General features: G+C 38.1%; 1 long non-coding RNA gene across 1 annotated transcript; it reads right to left on the bottom strand.

The window, feature by feature from the left end:
• Positions 1–1,467: 1,467 nt before the first annotated feature.
• LOC141096694 (uncharacterized) lies at positions 1,468–11,832 on the bottom strand. Its single transcript, XR_012233754.1, has 3 exons — positions 11,620–11,832; positions 10,408–10,487; positions 1,468–5,664 (listed from the first exon to the last, which is right to left on the bottom strand). It is a non-coding gene; the product is annotated as an uncharacterized lncRNA (long non-coding RNA).
• Between the last annotated feature and the right edge of the window lie 236 nt (positions 11,833–12,068).

Here is a 12,068-nt window from a genome sequence, read left to right as displayed (position 1 = left end):
TGGACAGCCATTTTCAGGTCTCTCCAGAGATGCTCAATTGGGTTAAGGTCAGGGCTCTTGCTGGGCAAGTCAAGAATGGTCAAGAAGTTGATGTGAAGCCACTCCTTTGGTATTTTAGCTGTGTGCTTAGGGTCATTGTCCTGTTAGAAGGTGAACCCTCAGCCAAGTCTGAGGTCAAGAGCACTCTGGAAGAGGTTTTCATCAAGGATATCTCTGTGCTTGGCTGCACTCAAGTTTCCTTCAATTGCAACCAGTTGTCCTGTCCCTGCAGGCGAAAAACACCCCAATAGCATGATGCTGTCACCACCATGTTTCACTATTGGGATTGTATTGGGCAGGTGATGAGCGGTGCCTGGTTTTTTCCACACATACCGCTTAGAATTATCACCAAAAGGCTCTATATTCGTCTCACCAGACCAGAGAATCTTATTTCTCATAGTCTGGGAGTCCTTTATGTGTTTTTTTTAGCAAACTCTATGTGGGCTTTCATATGTCAGGCACTGAGGAGAAGCTTCCGTCGGGCGACTCTGCCATAAAGGCCTGACTGTTGGAGGGCTGCAGTGATAGCTGACATTGTGGAACTTTCTCCCATCTCCCTACTGCATCTGTAGAGCTCAGCCACGGTGATCTTAGGGTTCTTCATTACCTCTCCCACCAAGGCTCTTCTCCCACGATTGCTTAGTTTGGCAGGACGGCCAGGTCTAAGAAGACTCCTAGTGGTCCCAAACTTCTTCCATTTAAGGATTATGGAGGCCACTGTGCTCTTAGAAACCTTGAGTACTGCAGAAATTCTTTTGTAACCTTGGCCAGATTTGTGTTACAATTCTGTCTGTGAGCTCCTTGGCCAGTTCCTTTGACCTCATGATTCTCATTTGGTCTGACATGCACTGTGAGCTGTGAGGTCTTATATAGACAGGTGTGTGTCTTTACAAATCAAGTCCTATCAGTTTAATTAAACACAGCTGGACTCCAACGAAGGAGTAGAACCATCTCAAGGAGGATCACAAGGAAATGGACAGCATGTGACTTAAATATGAGTGTCTGAGCAAAGGGTCTGAATACTTATGACCATGTGATATTTCAGTTTTCTTTTTTAAGAAATTTGCAAAAATTTCTACATTTCTGTTTTTTTTTCAGTCAAGATGGGGTGCAGAGTGTACTTTAATGAGAAAAAAATGAACTTTTTTGAATTTACCAAATAGCTGTTATGAAACAAAGAGCGAAAAATGTAAAGGTGTCTGAATACTTTTTGTACCCACTATAATATATAGTGCAAAGCAGTAGCATAATTCACTAAGTTGCATAGTTATTAAAAATGGTATTAAGTATATGGAAAATGGTATATTGTAGCATCAATTAAATAAAATGGCGATACTTATATAGATAATCTCTATACGTTATAGTGATCAGAAGTAGTCATTAAGAAACAAGGACAAGAAAAGTTAAGAGGACAGAAATTCAATTTTATTTAAAATACAAAGTGTTTTCCAGCCAAAATTTAAATAACACATGTTTTGCTGAACATGATTATTTCCTTTGTGTGTATTTGAACAACACAAAAAAAGAGAAAAAGGTAAATTAGACATAATTTCACGTAAACCTCAGAAATGAGCTGGACAAATTTGTTGGCATCCTCAACTTTATGTTTGATTGCACACCCTTTGGAATAAATAACTGCAGTCAATTGCTTCCTATAACCATCAAAAGTTTCTTATACCTGTCATCTGGAATTTTGAACCAATCTTCTTTTGAAAACTGCTCGAGGTCTCTCATATTTGAAGCCTTTTTCCAACAGCAATTTTAAGATCGCTCCAAAGGTGTTCAATGGGATTTAGATTGGGCCACTTCAGAACTCTCATTCTTCTGACAGAACCCAGCTTTTTGACACTGGGCACTATATTGTGACCCAAAATCCTTTGTTAATCTACGGATTTCATGATGACTTGCACACAATCAACGCATCCACTGTCATAGATAGCAAAACAACTCAAAGACATCTTTGATCCTCCACCATATTTGACTGTAGGTACAGTGTTCTTTTGTGGCACCCTGCTAGAACCGGATGCCAGAGTACGTGGCTTCATGGGTACAACAGTTCCAGCAGCTAAATCCAGAGAGCAGGGAATTGCAGGTCCCCTGGCTCATCAGACACTCAGGGCACAGCAGCATATCAAAGCCCAGAGCCACCACAAAGCAGCGACACCTGCAATAGGCTCAAGCTGCCTGCCATATGGGCAAGTACATTGACCATAAGGAGCAGAGGTTCAAGCATAGCTTTAAGCAGCAAGGAGGCCTCCAACTCCTTCTGGCTTAGAGGACCCTAGATTGTTTCAGGGCTGTCCGGAACTCCATTTTCAACTGTTAGCAGTGCACCAGTCTGCATTCCAAACCATCAAGTAAAGGTATAGGAAACTACAATTCATGTGTCTGCAGTTATTCATTATTCCCTCAGTCCTGCACCCCAACGTCCCTATCCCTTATAAGAACTATAACTGCCCTGGGGCCTAGCTCTACCTGTGGAGAGCTGTAACAACTCTGCTGCATCATCAACGGCCCCAATGGTCTCCTTAGGCAGCATCAGTCATCTCCTTATTGCCAAACAACACGGGTGGCATCACAAATTAATACCCTACAAACTTTCCTCCTCATTTTAATGGATGCCCCAGGCCATGGACTGGGTCATTACTGCCGTGACATTCCCTGAAGGACCGAGTACCCCACGGCCCTGTGTGGCATGCCACTTTTCTTTGTAGGCGTGATTCAATTTTTGGTAAACTGTAGAATATTGTGTTTCACCAAAAAACTCTATCTTGGTCTCATCTGTCTATAAGGCACTTCCCCAGAAGGATTTTGGCTTACTCATATATATTTTTGCACAGTACAGTCTAACTTTTTTATGTCCCTGTGTCAGCAGTGCAATCCTTTTGGGTCTCCTGCCATAGTGTTTCATTTCATTCAAATGTCGATTGATAGCTTACACTGACACTGACGCCCCCTTAGCATGCAGGACAGCTTGAATTTCTTTGGAACTTGATTGGAGCTGCTTATCTGCCATCCAGACTCTCCTGCTTTGCTACCTTTCATTAATTTTTCTCTGCCAACCACATCCAGGGAGATTGGCTACAATGCCATGTGTTGTAAACATCTTGATTGTGTTGTGCACTGTGGACAAAGATCTCTGACTTGAGATTGCTGATATTGTTCAACAATTTTGGTTCTCAAGTCCTCAGACAGTTCTCATTTCCTCTTTTTGCTCTCCATGCTTAGTGTGGCACACACACAGACACATGATGCAAAGATTAAGTCAATTACTTCCCTTTTTATCTGGTTTCAGGTGTGATTTTCATATTGTCCACACCTGTTTCTTGCCACAGGTAAGTTTCAATGAACATCACATGCTTGAAACAACGTTGTTTACCCACAATTTTTAAATGGTGACAACAATTTTGTCTAGCTTTTTGGGGTTTTTGTGTAAAATTATGCCAATTTGCTTATTTTTTGTGTTGTTACAATACACACAAATGAAATAAACATGTATATAACAAAACATGTGCAATTTCAATAACATACTAAGAGAAATCTTTCATTTTCTGGAACATTTTCAAGGGTGTCAACACTTTCGGCCATGACTGTAACTTACAGCACCTCAGGGTCAAAAGAACATACTGCACCAGAATAGCTTTTTCCAGTTACTTTTTTGTGGAGATCAACAGAAAGACTTTGTTCACATAATACATGGTGCAAGAGGAGAAGGAGAATGCCATTCTAACGCTAAGCTGTTTGCAGGCTTCGTGAGCCATAGGGGTAGATGAAGATGATGATCCTGTTGTGGACAAAACCTTGGAAACAGACAGGGTTGCTGAGCACTTGAGGTCATCAGATAAGGTGGTTGCTGGCATCAGTGATAAACAGGTGACGGGTGTCAAAAAGGTCCTTTGGGGCAAGATCTATTTGTTCTGTCAGCTCTGGAGTAGGTTATCTCACACATCCTGCTATTTGAGGGGATAAACTGAGCTTGAAGGGTTTGGTTAAAGATGATCTGGTGTAGCAAATAAATTTGAGGGTAATTTAATTCTACTGGAATTTTACAAAAAACTGCATTTGCAAAAATTAGGATTTTTTGTACTTTGCTCCTGTGCAGATTTTTTTCCTGTTTAATTTATATTTAAATCTCTATTTTCTGAACCTCAAAGTACCATCAAAGGTTTAAAAAAAACATTTTTATACTCACATTATCGATCACCTCTTTGACCCCTTTAATTATCACCATTACCCATTTGGTCCTTGTCGCATCTTCTGATACTCACTTAAGCTTTGAAATGGGTTGATTTGGCAAAAATTTAGTTTGCCCGTTCTCATAAATTTTTCTGGAAAATTTTATTTGAGGAGAAGTTATTGTCCGTGAACATAATGTTCCTTATTTTTCTTTGGGGTATTAAACTCAAAGTAACAAAATACAAGAAATCCTTATAATTACCTCAGAGGATTCTGCACATGCATGCACAAGGTCACAGTGCATGCCATGATGTCATGATGCCGTGACCTTTGGTGAACTTACACAGAATGCTCCCAGGCCCTCAACAGAGCCAGAGGTCCATACTAATGTGAGATGTCTGGACATTTGATTGCAAGCAGAAGTGATTTAAAGATTCAGTAAGGACCATAAGGGTAAAATGGATTGGCCAGAGAGGTGAGCATAAGGATTTTTTTTAACATTTTGATGAAATTTTGCTGTTCAGAATAATGGCAACCAGCGGCAGACATTTTTCTGCATCCATGCTGAAGGAAATTACAAATAATTCTCACTTTGATGAATGATGATTTTTTAAAAAATTTGAGTAATATTTTATTGCAATTATTTACTCATTTCTACTCGTGCTGGAATTTTTGGACTTCTCAGCCTGGACTTCTGGCTTTCATGTGACTTGGGACAATTCTGCACATGTGCCAACAAGATCACAGCGCACTTTATTAAGTATGATGTTTTGAACTTTCACTCACTTTAGAAGAACCCTCCCAGACCTCATTATTTTGGAAGTCCTCTCTCAGAATCAGAGGTCTGAGAATTTCATTTTGAATGACGAGGATGAAAATATGCTACTGAGACAGGATGGATGAACATGAAGAGATGAGGCGCCATAAGATGAGTATAATGATTTTTTTCACATATTACTTTTATTATTCTTGGTAGATTAAAGGTAATTATATTCAGAAATTATAACATTTCTGCAAATCAAATGTCCAGGTAAAAATTGTGCATAACGTAGTGGTGTCAAGTTGTATGTGTGGGCATCTCACATATGGGAGATCTTTTGCACATTACAACCAGAAAATTCTTAGTCACTCTCAAGACTCTGCAAGAGGAGCATAAGCCTTGGATGTTTCGGCTTGTATAGACTAGGAACTACAGCACTTTCATCAGTACAGGAAGCAACTTCATCTGCTGATTTAGCAAAGTTAAGCCAGCCCACGATCAGAGCAAGTCTCAAGTTGTCTTCCATGCCCTTTTTTACATGCTCATCTTTCTGTCAGTCGAGCAGCGAGCAGCACTTTTGAATACTATCTGGTTGGTAACATCATCACCACCATCATCATCATTGTGATCCTCCTCTACTGCATGTCGTACATCGAATACGCCTCATTTTCTGTCCACTTCTTCATATTCTGTAGAAAAAAAGGGTAATTTTTGCACGGCTTAAGAAGAAATCTTTGCTATTTCCTAATCATTTTGTATCAAACTGATTTCTAGCCACCCAAAAAACACATAACGTTTTTATTTTCAAAATTGTATACTTGCATTGTGTCACTAATTAAAGAAATTATTTTTGGACTACTTGTAAAAAAAGTATTGCTTCTTTGTTTAGCAAAATGCTTAAGCTCGCGATACTCACAAACAAAGAAAATTTTTGCAGCCAACCATGTGAAAATCCCATGGATTTTTCTGTTTGCATCGCCTGTGTAAACACAACAAGGCATGAACCTTCCCCCAAGACAGATAGCTTTGGACCATTAACACAATATAAGTAGACCAAAAAAACTGGAGTCTGAACTAAGAAAGTAAATTAATGTGTATGCACAATTTAAGTGCATATTAACACATGACCATTAACCAGAGAAAACAAAAAGCACAAATATCCTGAAATAAAAAGTAAAAAATAAACTGCAAATAATGCATAAAAGTAATAATAATAATAATAAGGGTATTTAGTAAACATAATTTTGATCAAAATAATGTACAAGCCATCCCGCCACGTCACGGCAACCCTTGTGGGACAGTCCTACCCTAGTATTTAAAACCTTTTCACTTGCCAAGTGGCGTAAATGTGAATAAGGGTCGAGCGACTGAACCACTAGTAAAAGCTTAGGCCAGGCAGGATGGATTTCCCAGCTCAGAAAGAGGGCGGTCACACCCTTATATGCACTGAATGCACAATGAAATGAATAAAAAAACTGGAGTCTGAACTGAGAAAGTAAATTAATGTGTATGCACAATGTAAGTGCATATTAACACATGACCATTAACCAGAGAAAACAAAAAGCACAAATATCCTGAAATAAAAAGTAAAAAATAAACTGTAAATAATGCATAAAAGTAATAATAATAATTATTATTACTTTTATGCATTATTTGCAGTTTACTTTTTATTTCAGGATATTTGTGCTTTTTGTTTTCTCCAATATAAGTAGACCGCAAAGTCAGAAACTGATGTGTGTCTTGCTAAATAGGCTACTGCTGGTTACCACCGCTTTCCATATTTTCCGCTAGCTAGATAGGTTACCATTACTTGGTCATTAAAAAACTGCTTTATAGAGCTCAAGACAGGTTCAATAGACAAGTGGGAATCAGTGTGTTATACACATAATTTCCAGGCAGTTTGAGGCTTTTTAGCTATGCTAACTAAATATTTTTTGAAAATTCAGTGCAATTGAATTGGCAAAATATCCACTAATCTCTAGTAGTTATTGTTAAAGGAAATGTGTCAGTAGGATCAACCCTCCTAAACCACCTACTGTATGTTGGCATCCAGGTTATAGGAAGCAGAATACAGTGATACCTTGATGTCTGTGATCAAATGTTGTATTCCAGAGTAATCCATATTTTACTTATATGTAAATTAGTTGTTAGAAACTATGTTCTAGAGTCATGGCCAAAAGTATTGGTACCCTTGAAATTGCTCCATAAAATGAAGTATTTCTCCCAGAAATTTATCGCAATATTATGTGCTTTGTTATACACATGATTATTTTTTTGTGTGTATTGGAACAACAGAAAAAACAGAGAAAAGAGTTGCGCATAATTTCACACAAAACCACAGGACAAAATTGCTGGCACCTTTCCAAAAATCTGGGTAAACAACTTTGTTTCAAGCATGTAATGCTCCTTCAAACTCCCCTGTGGCAAGTAACCGATGTGGGCCATATGAAAATCAAATATGAAACCAAGTAAAAAGGGAAGAAGTTGACTCAATCTTGGCATTGGGTGTCTGACTGTTCCACAATAAGCATGGAGAACAGAAAGAGGACAAGATAACTTTCTGTCAACTTAAGATCCCAAATTGTTAATTAAATATCAACAATTTCAAGGTTACAAGTCCATCTCCAGAGATCTTGATGTTCCTTTGTCCATGGTGTGCAACATAATCAAGAAGTTTACAACTCATGGCACTGTAGCTAATCTCCCTGGACATGAACGGTAGAGAAAAATTTATGAAAGGTTGCAAAGCAGGATAGTCTGGCTGCTAGATAAGCAGCCCCAATCAAATTTCAAAGACAAGCTGTTTTGCAGGCCACGGGGGCATCAGTGTCAATTTAAATAAAAGCCACTGCAGGAAAATGAGGAGGAGCACACTGCTGACACAGAAACATAAAAAGCTAGACTGCACTGTGCCAAAATTTACGTAAACCAAAATCTTTCTGGAAAAGCATCTGGTGGACAGATGATACCTTTTTTTTTTAGTAAAGAACAGCATTCTACCGTTTAGTAAATAAGGAATGAGGCCTGCAAAGAAAAGAACACAGTACCTACAGTCAAATATGATGGAAGTTCAAAGATGATTTGGGTTTGTTTTGCTGCCTCTGCACTGGGTGCCTTGACTGTGTTTGAGGCATTATGAAAACTGAAGATTACCAGAGGATTTTGGGTTGTATTGTAGTGTCCAATGTCAAAAAGCTGGGTTTGCATACTAGGTCATGAGTCTTTCAGTATGAAAATGACTCCAAACATACTTCAAGAACCAAACTGAATTAGATGGAAGCAAAGCTTTGGAGAGTTTTGAAGTGGCCAGCAATGAGTCCAAATCTAAATCCTATTGAACACCTGTAGAGAAATCTTAAAATTGCTTTTGGGAGAATTTAATATGCAAATTGCCTCTTCAGAGAGAAAGAGGACTTGAACTCAATAGCTCCACCTTTTGGAAGCAACAATCCTTCAAGTCACTATCGACAGGCGTAGAAATGTGACTTTGGATAAAAGCCAAATCAGAATCTCAATTTGTAGAACTGCTGTTTTGGGGTACTGCCATTTGTCAGTGCAAACTATGAGAACTGATTGGTCTAGGTGAGAGGCTCTGGACTAAGATCTAAGGGGTAACATTTCGCCTTGAAGAGAATGATACGTTAGGATTAGGCACCCTTCAAATATGAGAGGTGTAAGAAGCTTGATGATGGTTACAGGAAGCGATTGCAGTTATTTATTCCAAAGCGCATGCAACCAAATATTAAATTGAGGGTGCTAACAATTTTGCCCGAACCATTTTTTGGGTTTTGAGTGAAATTATGTCCAATTTGCCTTATATTCTCTATTTTTTTCTTCTGTTGTTCCAATACACACAAAATAAATAAACATGCGTATAACAAAACATGTTTAATTGCTATAATTTTTTTGGGGAAATACTTCATTTTCTGGAATAATTTCAAGGAGCCCAACATTTTTGGCCATGATTGTATGTGTGAATATGCATCTAGAGCTTATTTTAAGCAAAATATGGAATTACCAGTGTGAGACGTGTAACTAACACAGTACAGTAGAAGTGAACTTTGTCTCTTTTCAAACACAATTGCAGTAGATACATTATGTACAGTATACTGCTGCACTATGTCAGTTATAATCTCCTACAGCTCTGCAGGAAGATCAGGAAAACAGAGAGCTACCCATACATGCCATAGTGGTATTTATTTAAAATAACTTCTGGAGGCGGGGTCTCATGCAGATCAGTGTCCTGCCCATAGCCTGGAAAAGCTCATTTAAACATAACACAAGAAGAACTTGGATTTCTCTAGAATAATACATTAGATCGCAGATATCAAAATATTTTTTTCTTATGATCTATATTCCTTATTGACAGATTAGGAGAGTTGATTCTATTGACAGATTCCATTTAATTTAAATACATAAATAAAAGATAAGTAGCATATTTATTTTGTTTTTGAAGCTTTTTTATTCCAGCAACAATTTTTCTAATTTTACTATTAAATATTTCAGGATTTATTGCTATGTACAAGCTTAATCTATATTTCTATGCATTATGTCATGTAAGCACATCCCTCAGGACAGTAATAAAGTCAGTTTAACCCTTGAATAATACAGGAATTTCTCAATTTCCCCTTCCCTTGTTCGAAGAGTGACATCTTTTCATTTATCTGTTGACTAATCATATGAGAGCTTTTTTTAATAAAATAAAATGCAATTCTACAATTTTTGTGGAGTATTCTTTTTACAGCATTCATTAAAAAATGACAGGGCAACATAATTTTGCAGGTCACCATGATTAAAGTGTTATCAAAGATATTCCATGTTTTAGTTACTTTAGTGATGAAAAAACATTCTGAAACTTGTAAAAATATTTTTTGATGGTGTTATCATTTTCAGAGACCCATAACTTTTTCATTTTTCTGTCTATGGCGCTGAGTGAGGGCTTTCTTTTGCGCACTGAGCTGATATTTTTATCGGTAACATTTTGAGGAGCATATGATGTTTTAGTAACCTTTTATTGAATTTTTGTTTGAGAAGTATGACTACTCAAAAACAGAAATTCTGGAGTTCACTTTTTTTGGAGTGTTTAATGTATTATTTCAATAATTTGATATTTTTGTAGACTGCACTTTTTGGGACTTGGCATTACCAAATATGTTTTATTTTTAACATTTTTTTATTTCTTTATGGGGGAATCAGAGGGTGATTTAAATTTTCATATTTTATTGTTTATATATTTAAACATCAGTTTCAATATATGGAGAAATTGCTTTACAGGCAGTGACATGGACTTTCATCAGGCCCCAGCTGCCATGGTAACCAATGACAGTGATACGAATTGACAGCAGCATTTACGGGTTGGATTAGTCAGCATACAGTCATATTCAAGGGGATGTCCATTACTCAGACAACCCTTTTTCAATCCTTATATTTACCTCTGGTGTTGACGCCATTCCAATGGTCTTCGCAGTGGATCTCCCCTGCGGCCAGTCAGCACTGGTTTTACTGTCTCCGCCTTTGGACAAATCACATAATCCAGAGGAAGTGAGAGCTGCTGCCATTGCTATTTGTCATGTAAAAGATTTTCATTGCTGATGTAAAAAATGAATGCTGCACAGATTGCAGATAGATATGATTTGCATGCAAATCGGACAATTTTTTATATGTTCGTAGGAAATTTGCCTTAAAGGGAATCTGTCACCCCATTTCAGCCCTATGAGCTGCCGGCACCATCATCAGGGGCTTATCTACAGCATTCTGTCGCGGTCCGGCGCCTTCCATCTTCTAGAGATGACATCCTCCTTCTTACTTCTGCCGTGGCTTTGACACAGGTGTACTTACTCTGCCCTGTTGAGGGCAGAGTAAAGTACTGCAGTGCGCAGGTGCCAGGAAAGGTCAGAGAGTTCCAGCACCTGCTCACTGCAGTACTTTACTCTGCACTCAACAACGCCTGCACAGGAGCTGCGGCAGAAGAAGGAGGATGGCTTTGCTAGAAGATGGAAGGCGGCGGAGCAGATGGCGACACCCATTCGCCTGAACCGGACGCCCGGGTGAGTTTAATCTAACTTATTTTTCTTATCTTTCAGGTTACATCGGGGGCTTATCTACAGCATTGCAGAATGCTGTAGATAAGCCCCTGATGGCGGTGCCGGCAGCTGATAGGGCTAAAATGGGGTGACAGATTCCCTTTAAAAATTAAATGAAAAAAATAATCATATATGGTATCGCTGCATTCATAAAAGTCCAATCTGTCAATATTTCATTTTAATTAACCAGCTCAGTAAATGTTGAAAAGAAAAAGAAAAACAGTCACATTTCCTTTTCTGCCGTTGCAGCAGCTCCCTAAAAAGTGCAATAAAAACTGAAGAAAAATGCAAAATAGTAACAATAAATTTCACTACCCGAAAACAAACCTTCACGTTGGTACATTGACAAAAAAAATAAGAAGTTACAGGTCTCAGGATCTGGGGACAGAAACCAATTTTTTTATGTTTTCGATGTAACTAATTTAGGAAATGTCAAAGAATATTCTCATAAATATACTGCGCAAACAATTGCAATAATTAAAACAGAAGTGTACAAATGACACACTTGATACATGACCCCTCGGAGTCACATTCTAGTCTTACAGTAACAATCCATCTTACTGTTTTCCTCTTTGCTATTCAGCTTTCGGATCTGTGGTCTCAGCTAGGTCTTGGCATGTAAGAGAAGTGTTGACATGTTCTCCCGTTTTACCCTCAGGTATATCTTTATACTGTCTTGTTTGTTGTGGTCTTCTTCTTTCTCTTCATCCTCTTTGTGTCAAGGATTAAACCCAGTTCAGAATTACCGACCACTCTTCAAACAAGAAAAATGAGATGTTGATATCTGGCGACAAAGCAAATTTCATTCTTTAAAAGACACAGACTATTATCATGATACTGTGATTTGGCCTTTCTAAATTATTCCTAAACCTTTAGTTTTCTTTGCTCCACTAAGCTAATATTTACATAGATGAAAGGGAAGGGAAGGATGAGCACAGTAGATAATATAATATAACAGAATTGGCGGTTTCAATGTTGATCTCTTCTGGTCCTAATGTTGACAATTATAT

The sequence above is a fragment of the Dendrobates tinctorius genome, unplaced genomic scaffold, assembly GCF_039654945.1.
Source record: "Dendrobates tinctorius isolate UK_male_01 unplaced genomic scaffold, ASM3965494v1 ptg000078l, whole genome shotgun sequence".
Lineage (NCBI taxonomy): Eukaryota > Metazoa > Chordata > Amphibia > Anura > Dendrobatidae > Dendrobates > Dendrobates tinctorius.
Note: the sequence above shows the minus strand (reverse complement) of the source record. Positions and strands in the feature narration are given on the sequence as shown.